Raw genomic sequence first — 10,000 nt, 5'->3', positions numbered from 1 at the left:
CTTGGCCGGGTATACTCCTTGGGAAATAGAAACATTTAAAAGTGTCGCAAGAGGCAAGCTTATAATGCCACATACATATTTAATAATAGCATCGGACATGAATAAATACCACAAGTTTTCTTATTAGGAATAGAAAGAATTTCAGTTTCCACTTCTGAAGCTGTTACTAGTCGAAAATAAAACGATGACTGGGTTGATTTTGATTTAGCAAGAAAATCAACATAACGATGTGGCAACGAGGGAAACCTGCTAGTTAAATTATTGCCCACGGATGCAAACTATTAATGCTTGTTGAATATGTTTGGTATACTGACGCAATGGGTCCCTGATCACTCTGTTGTTTTTTTGTGGGGTCTTTAACTGCACTTAAGCATTTTGAAGCATTTTGAATTTTTTCGATGCAGTAGGGTATTAATTCCTTACCAAGTTTTCTTCATATTTGCAATATTAGCATTAAAATAGTCGAAATAGTAGTTCCTTTTACTTGACCTGATCAGGCTACAAATTTTGTTTCGATAGAGCTTATAAACGTGTTTGAGCTTATATCGAGTATTGTCACCGGAAGTAGATAATATATTTTTTACCTTGATTGAAGTTTCTATTCCCCTTGTTATCCAAGTTTTATAAAGCTGCTTTGCTTTGCGCTGGGATAAAACCTTCATCAAAGCATGCTTATTAACAATTTCATTAAGTTTGTTATAAAAGGATGCGAATAATCTATCCACATCATCTCCCCCATTCTCAATCAAAGTATTCCATGACACAATCGTATCGTCTCTTAGTTGATCCCATCTGTTGGGAAGGGACTTCCTTCCTCCCTCTTCCCCTATTAAATGTATAAGGTCCTCCCTTGTTTTACTCTGTCGCAGCTTAACAATATAAAATATCGAAAGGGTTGCATATGGCTTTCATACAACAAAATAACAACCATTTTTGACTCGGTACCATCTCTTTAACCTTTTTTAATTTTGTGTTCAACTTGGCCTACTTTAGGCAAACTATGGTAACTTGGAGGCCAAATTTCTTGTAAATGAAGATATCAACACGTTGGGTTGCATATGGATATGATTTATCAAAAAGACTTAAAGAATAAAGGGCTCATGCAACATATGAAGGGAATCCCATGTTTAGAAATGGTGTCAAATCCAGCATTCCTGGAACATACGTTTTTTTCCTTTGATTTTTCGTCATCCTAAGGGCCTTTGGGAATTGAACTGACTCATTTTGAACCTCGCACGTGCATATTAATGACTCTAAGCTCAAACTCTTATGAACAAAGGCAATGTTTCGCCTCATTATAGACTTTTATGGTCCAGCGAGTTTTGTTTAAAGGTATTTAATTGAAAGTAATAAGCGAGGCCTATGCTTGCATAAAATGTCGCAACTGTATCTTGTGCGTTGAGACCAGCTAACTTGACCACCTTCATTTACAAAGCATTCGAAAGAAGTTCACCAACCGTCTTTTCGCTGCTAAGTAAAACTGCAAAAAGTAAATCTCTAATTTATGGGAAAAACTCTTAATTCTAAGAGAAAAACTCTTACATTGTTGTCCGTGGGGTAAGAAGTAAAATCACTTAAAGCTAGGATCATAGCAAACACTCAAGTTTAAGGTAAAACTAAATGCTCCATGAGCCTACACTGGGTTGCCTGTGGTACGTGTTACTCAAAAACGGAAGGTACTGAGTTGGGTGGTAATGAACTGCAGCGTTCCAGGCAATTTTCTCAAGTCGGGGGTCATTAGGACCATTTAAGGGGTCACCCGGAAGTCATACCAGCAAAGGCCCTTTGGCGCACACGTTCATTCGTTTTTCTGAGGTTAAAAACCTGGCTACCAGCCTATTAATCATTTGACAGAAAGAAAATTCCTGTCATCTTTAGAAAAAATAGGCACGCATTGCGTATGTGTGGTAGTGCAGTAACACAGCCCTTTATTCCATATTGTCAACTGAGCTGCGTTTTGTCTTCCAGGAGATTCAAGTTGTCTTTGAGTGATATGTAGCTCTAACAGTACACGATATTGTTTTGGTATTGTATATCATTGCAGTGCCATGGTAGAAGTCTTAGGTAAATAGCCCCTGAGAGGACATGTGGATTAGAACAGTACTAAACCCAGAAAGATTGAAGAAAATAAAAGGGAATCGAGAAACATTGGCTTGCAGGCTGACACGTTGATCATTTTCAAGTTTCCTCACACTTCTTTTTGCCACAAGTTTACGCGAGCACTCTGGGCGTCTGACAGCTTTGTAATACAAAAGTTCACTGAAGTTAGTACCCATCTGGCGGGGTTAGTATCTGGATGGGTGACCGAAAAAGTATACCACCTTGTAACAGAAGCCTAGGGCCGAAAATGCTATTTTAACGCTCCAAAATGCAAAATAACCAATGTACATATTTTGTTGGCTTGCTTTATGCAAAACAAATATTGATGCAAAAGTAAATAAATATTGATACACAGTTTTTAGGACGCTCGATCGAGACGGTCGATCGAGAATAAAATATTTTTCCATCAGCAACAAAATTTACGACATGAAAACAACATTAATTTTGAACCGCGAATATAAAATGTTACCATCTGTTACCTGTATGCAATCTTCAATTGTGGAAGGAACCAATTACACCAATTTATGTGTACCACCATAAACAATGCCTACAACTTATCTGTTGATATTTTCTTAACATTTAAGTATTAATTAAGAGTACATATATAAATGTATTCCCCGAACTATATTGCCACCTTAACGCGGTGGGGGGGGGCTTGCGTGCTTCAATGAGCCTGAGACCTATGCTGGCTGGACCTCTAGAGGTCCTGGTAAGGTCACCCATGGCAGACAGATCAAAGGTTAGGGGCCAGACAAAGAGCAATCTACCGGTCCTCCAGGCTTGGGGGTTTTGCACAGGGCTAACAACCCTGTCATGTAAAGAACTCTTTGTTACGGAAATAGCAACGTGTAACTTACATGAATCATCTGCGCAAAACGAGCATCCGGAACCCATGCCATGGGCAGCAGTGAATGCTGAGAGTGAAAACACTAGAAACTCTGCAGGTAATGGGATTCGAATGCCTGACAGTGGTCAAAGCCGAAAGGAAGCCACTAGGGAGCTTTAGCATCGACGACGGGAACGACAACAAGAACGTCATCTTAAAACATAAATCCGCGTTATTGCAATCACTTCGCGACTATTCCAAGCTTCTTAATATGACAAAATTGTGGCAGTCCCTCAGAAACGAAACCGCTTAATTTAGGGGAGAAAATGAAAATTTATCTCCAAGTGCTGACGTTCTCCATAAAACCTCAAATTTTACTATTTTACGTTGTTTTTTTGCTGACGACGGCAAAAAAATAGACAAAAATGAAAAATACACGTGCAGAGCGTGCAAAGCTATTGTTTTTGCCCACTAAATATGCAAATTTGAGACGTTCTTGTTGCCGTCGCCGTTGTATTTGCTAAAGCTCCCTACTGTCATGACAACGGGAACCGTCTGCGCTAAAATGACTACAATGATTGGCTTTTGGAATGTGCCAACAATGTATGAGCAAGGTAGGATGACGCAGGTCATTGCTGAAATGAAGCGTTACAAACTAGCTATCTTAGACATAAGTGACAGTAGTAGATGGACAAGATCTAGGAGAATGAAGACAACAACAGGAGGGACAGTTCACGAGGGGGTTGCAATCATCATGAGGAAGGAAATGGATAAGTACTTAATGGAATGGAAGCCAGTAAACAGCAGCATTATTCAAGCACGATTTAAGGGTAGGCAGACTAACTTGTCCATCATACAATGTTACGCACCTACTAATGACAGCAACGACAGAGATAAAGAAGCCTTCTTTGGAGTGCAGAACGACAATGGAGAGAGGTTGGTAGAGTGGTGTGCATGATTATTGGTGGAACTTTATTCCCGTATCGCAACATTCACACACTCACTTAGACATCCCCAAATGAGCGGGATCAAAACCAAATAGACCATCTCATGGTTAACAGCATGTGGCGCCGCTCCCTGCTTGATGTAAGAGTAAGAAGAGGGGCTGATGCAAGCAGCGATCACTATCTTGTGACTGCAAAGGTGAGACTGAAACTTAGAGCAGCTGGGCCACATAAACACACTACCCCTAGATATCGCGTCAGCAGACCACAAGACCCTAGGAAAAAAATACCTTTGTCCTGCAGCTGCTACAGATGAGGAACAATTCCAAGCCTTCAGTAACATAAGCGAGCAAGACAGTGAAGAAGAAGACACTGTAAACCAACAGTGGAAGAAAGTGAGGAACATCTTTGATGAAGCAAGTAAAACCTGGCTGGGGATGCAAGAGACTAGAAAAAAAAAATAATGGATTACACCAGAGACGTCTATCAAGGAGAGGCGCCAGCTGAAGAAGAAGATAAGTGACAGCAGATCAGCCGGACTCCGAGTGACGTATAGGCCGGCATACGCAGAAACCAACAGGCGTGTCAAGAGAAAGATCCGAACTGACAAAAAGGCAGATATGGAAGAGCTGGCAAAGATAGCAGAGGAAGCTGCACAAAAGGGAGAGCAGAGAAATGTCTATAAAATCACTAAATTGATCTGTGGGAAATATACTGGCAACAGAAATGCCCCCATACGAGACAATATATTACGAGCGTATGGAATCCCCTTCCACCCTGCTGAGGTTATCAAAAGTTTCTGGGATAACTTTACCTGCTCGGTTGGTGATGGTGATATCTTATTTGAAGTCCACACTGGTGTCCGACATGGGTGTGTCATGTCCACATTGCTTTTCAACCTTGTTGTGGACTGGATCATGCCAGTGCACCGCGGAGGATCAGATCAGGGGCATCAGATGGACGCCCTTTTCCTATTTGGAAGACCTTGATTAGGCTGATGATCTAGCCTTACTATCACACACCCACACGCGCATTCAAGAGAAGAGGTAACGCCTTAACACCTTTGCGAAGCAAATTGGCCTCAACATCAGCAGAAAGAATGCCGAAATTATGTCACTGAATATTACCGACGCACGACCAGTCCAGATTGATAATGAAAAACTTCCTTGTCCTACGCAGACAGATTTACCTACCTTGGCAGCATCATCAGTAGAGATGGAGGAACTGATATGGACATTCAGAGCCGTCTTAACAAGGACAGAAACTCGCTCAACATGATGAATAAGGTATGGCACTCCTCCGCTTACAGTACACTCACCAAGCTGAAACTCTATCACAGCTGCGTCCTTTCAACTCTCCTGTATGGTTCAGAATGACGAGCGAGTGAAGGCTATTGTTGAAGCACCTGCTCACCAAATTAAGTCAGTCAGAAGTAAGAAGTTTCCTTTGCTCTATTCAGTGTGAGAAGTTCATCCCAAACTTCGCGACAATATCAAGTCCGTTGTGGGACCTGACCTGCAAAACCGCAGAGTGGTGTTGGGGTTCCAGAGAAGATAAAGCTTTTGGAGATGTCAAAACCCGACCAACTCATGCACCAGTGATGGCCTACCACACACAAGGTGCCCCAACTCGCCTCACGGCTGACGCTTCGCCAGTTGGAATTGGTGCGATATTCGAGCAAGAGCAAAAAGATGGACTTGAAGTTACAGGCCAATCTATTATGGTAGTCGCAAACTCAGTAAGTTAGAAAAGGATACTCCCAATTTGATAGAGAAGCCCTTGCAGTCAGATGGGCATGTGAAAAGTTCTATCTGTACCTATATGGGATTAAATTCGAGATCCGTACTGATCACAAGCCTTGGTGAAAGTACTCAGTACAAGGTCCAAACCTCCATCAGCCAGAATTGAGAGGTGGCTTCTATACTTGCAGCAGTTTCACTACGAGTTTACGCATATTCGGGGTAAAGACATTGCAGCAGATGTTCTCAGCCGTCTCCCCGTTGGCCAAACCCAAAATGAAGAGGCAAGCGGAACAAAAGATTTTGTTTACAGAGTTGCAATTGAAGCCATACATTAGTGCCAAAGCAAGTAGAGGTTGCATCAGCAGATGACCCAACCTTACAGCTAGTGCGCCAAGCTATTATGACGGATAACTGAGCCGTTTGTCAGGGACCGTTTACAAAGTGGTGCAAGAAGAACTGTCGTTGATTGGACAACTGGTGTTGAGAGGTGGCCGTATTGTCATGCCTGAAAGTCTATGGAATGGACAAGCAAGTGAAAGAGACATTGCGTGCTTGTCATCCCTGCCAGCTTGTAGGGTCCAGAGCCAAACCAGAACCTTTGAGATCAAACAGGGTGCCTGAGGGACCCTGGAAAGAAATCTAAATTGATCTCCTCGATGTTGGTGAACACCTTCTGGTATTGGTATCTTACATTTCCCGTTGGATAGAGGCGATCCCTTTGAAAAAGACAGACGCCCACCACGTGGTTAACTCTATGGAAGCTATCTTTAGGACATATGGCCTACCAGACAGTGTGCAAAGTGAAAACGGGCCACCATTTGCATCGGAAACCTTCCTAGAATATTTGGGGATCGAGCACAAGGAAGGTGTACCCTACTGGCCACAAAGCAATGGAGAAGTGGAGCGTTGCAATGGAACCCTCTTAAAGATTGTACGGATTTCCCGGCTTGAAGAGAGAGACTGGCGGAAGGCAGTCCAGGACTTTCTGTTCCAGCACCGAGTTACCCCACATACTGTAACAGAACAGAACTGTTGTAACTGCAGAACTGTTGATGGAAAGAAAATTTGCTTGACAAACTTCCTAAAGTTGATTTTTACCGGTGAGCAAGTCACAGAGGGATATTGGCAGCAAGAGCCGAGGGAGAGAGATGCTCGTTCGAAAGTCCGGCAAAAGGAGTATGCAGACAGAACACGAGGAGGTAAATACAGTGACATTAGACCGGGAGACAAAGTATTGTTTAAATGTATGTAATTTATATAATTTTACTGTTCGACCCTACTGTAATTCAGCCTTTGCTGCGAGAGTACGGTGAATAAACTATACTATAAACAGACATGCGATAGTAAGCTCTCGCCCAATTTTGAACCTGATCCATACGTCTTTGCTCAAAAGAGTGGGAATGCTGTTGTGTTACAAGACGCAAAGGGAAACTGGAAAATGCGCAATGTAGCTCACATGAAGAAATTTGTTGAGCCTGCAGCCATAGAAATAGAGGCATCAAAGGTACAAGAACAGCCCGAGCTTCCAGAGCAAGCTGTGGAACCAGTGCAGTGCGACCAGCCAGAAGCTACGGCCACCCATCAGTCAACTGCACAGCCACAGGAAGTCCTTCCGAGCATCTCCCCAGGCAATTCAGACGCTTCTCGGCCTGCGCGCATGAGGCATACGCCCGCATGGATTTTGTTTGCAACTAGTCCACTTGTAAAAAAAGAAAAGAAAAAGACACTGTTGACACTTTTTCTCTAGATTGTTCATGTTAGTATTGTAAGTTTTCCAATAAGTAAAGGCGAGATGTAAAGTATCGGAAACGGAAGTTACTAGCATTCCATGTATTATGGGACGGACACAAAAAGAAAACGTAGTGATAGCACAAATAAATACGTTGTTGTTATAAAGACGAGTTCTTGTCCTTGCGACGGAAAGACACCACACTTACCATAAGAAATGTATGATGGCCAGGAAAGATAATTATTTGTGTTTTGATATTGGGGCTTCAGTGATTTGAACCTGTATGAACATTAATTATTGATTCTCATGTTAAGTCCCATGTAAGGGGATTTGAGTTAAAGTCGTGCTACGTTTGCCATTTTTGTCCTTTTTTAATGTAAAATAACCTGTTGAAAACATTAAAATTGTTGTGGTTTTCGTTTTTACGTATGATCAAAAGCTGAGTGTGAATCTATACTCAGGTTAGATACTGATTTTCGTTAAAGAGAAACTTTTCTACTTTTCATGGAATTCATTTTTTAAGGGCTATCAATACTTGAATATGTGATTGTTGAAATATGTCAGAATCTCTGTCAACACGTAATTCCAAACGTTTTCAGTCCTTCTTCGTTTTTTTAGCTAGTTTTACAAAATAAGTGAAGCAGCAAGGCATATATAGACGATTTCAAGCTCTTGAGTGCATCATGGGTAATCAGGGCAAGATGGAGAGCAATCTCGTACCCAGAGTCCTCGAGCTTCTTGGTCAGCGGGTGAGCGCCCGGAGAGACTCTGGGATAATCGACTCCATTTTCCCAGAAAACGTGGGTTCCGGTCTGATTACGTATGCTTGAGTTTAAACGGAAACAGAAAAGAGAAAACCGTAAAAAGTGTTCGAGAAACAAGAATTTTAGCCTTACACACAAAGAAACTGGAGAAATGTTCATTGGCTTGCTGTAAGAGCAAATGAAGATGAAGCCTCTGACGCTTTCGGTAAGTGTATGTTTAGTGTTTCATTGTACATTCCATCGTTCAGAATACCATCGTGCAAGCAACACGACCGCCAAATTTTTTGTGGAAACGACACAAATGCCCTCTTCTACTACAATTTGATGTTTCCGTAATTCTGACTTGCTTCGACAAGACCTTATTCCACGGATTTCTCCTCAGAGAGACTGATGTATTGTTTTCCCACGGTACTTTTGCAAAAGCAACAGAAATCACCCGTGGGAAAATTCCCGTGCGGTATAAGACATAATTCAAACCTCGTCGTTTTATTATTTTTGTAATTTATATATTTCTGAGGTAGAAAAAATCAAACAGCACTGAAACTTGTTTTAGATTTTGAATCTCCCTCCAAATTCTGGGGCTTCCGAATTACTTACCGACTTCCTGTAGGACTGCCATTGTAGCTTAACGCAAGTGGCCAATCAAAAATATAGTTCAAGTCGATTATCCCAGAGTCTCTCCGGGCGCTCACCCGCTGACCAAGAAGCCCGAAGACTCTGGGTACGAGATTGGATGGAGAGAAATTCAAAGGTTTGTAAGGAAGGTCAAAACGATGAAAAGTATTCATGACATGCTATTTGGGTTTTTTATTTTCCAAAACAGAAGATATGCGCTCAAAGGTGCGGCAGAATAAATTTGGGGAGAATGGCTATTGTAGAAACTACTTTGTTAAAAAGAGTTTCTGCCATACATGTCCTGTAATTCCAAAGGCACAAAAATTACAGAGAATGTATATGGAGACAATTTCAAAGAACAGATACCAAGTCTAGTTCATCTCAGTTGTGAACGTGAACTTATTTGTTTGGTTTATGAAGGTGAAAGTCTATAAAGTAGAGTTATGTACAGTAAATTTTGCTTTGAATTTCCATACAAACCTTTGAATTTCCCGCCATGTTGCCCTGATTACCCATGATGCAATCAAGAGCGTGAACTCGTCTATTAAGAAGGAAAGGACCTGAAAGCTAACCGTTGTAACTGTCTCTCGCTCTATTTCTCTCGGTTTTACGGTGATTTTCATTGAAATTATCTCTTCTTCTTCTTCGGCTTCTCTCGAGGATTCCTCGCTTAAATTTCTTTAATTATGTCGCCTCTTGTCGCATGCTCTTTCTCTTTTCTTCAACTTTCCTGCTTTTTATCCTGTTGCTCGTCACTAATGTGATTTCCCGCCAGAAAAACGCGGGTTGCCAAATGCAACGCTGCCACGCGATTTCCCGCCAAGGAAAATTGCCCAAACACTCCCGTCCCCAGAGGCCCTCCTGCCTCCCCACCTCCGCCCTGGACGAACGTTACGTCATAACCAAAATTTCGCGCATCCATAGATTTCCCAAAAAATCTTATCCATGGTGCTCCGCTGGCGCGCTTCGCGAGCCTGAGTTCCGCTATGAATACCGATAAGATTATACCACCTGCAAATATTAAGAAGATGTTTTGAGATGCGTAAGACAGAGCTTGAGGAGGGAAGGTATAAGTTGAGGGCACAGTTCAACCTAGGTAAAATGCGGATCACGAATTTAACCTAGGTTAAAAAAGATTCAACCTGAAAACGGATTCTACTTGTAACATATACACTAACACTAATGACTATTAGTTTTGTACTTTATGCAGAAGGATAATTATTTCCATATACACTATTTTGCTTTCTGGGATTAGGATTTCAGACTTGGGTAAATCTATA

Source organism: Montipora capricornis, chromosome 4, assembly GCF_036669925.1.
Source record: "Montipora capricornis isolate CH-2021 chromosome 4, ASM3666992v2, whole genome shotgun sequence".
Taxonomy (NCBI): domain Eukaryota; kingdom Metazoa; phylum Cnidaria; class Anthozoa; order Scleractinia; family Acroporidae; genus Montipora; species Montipora capricornis.
Note: the sequence above shows the minus strand (reverse complement) of the source record.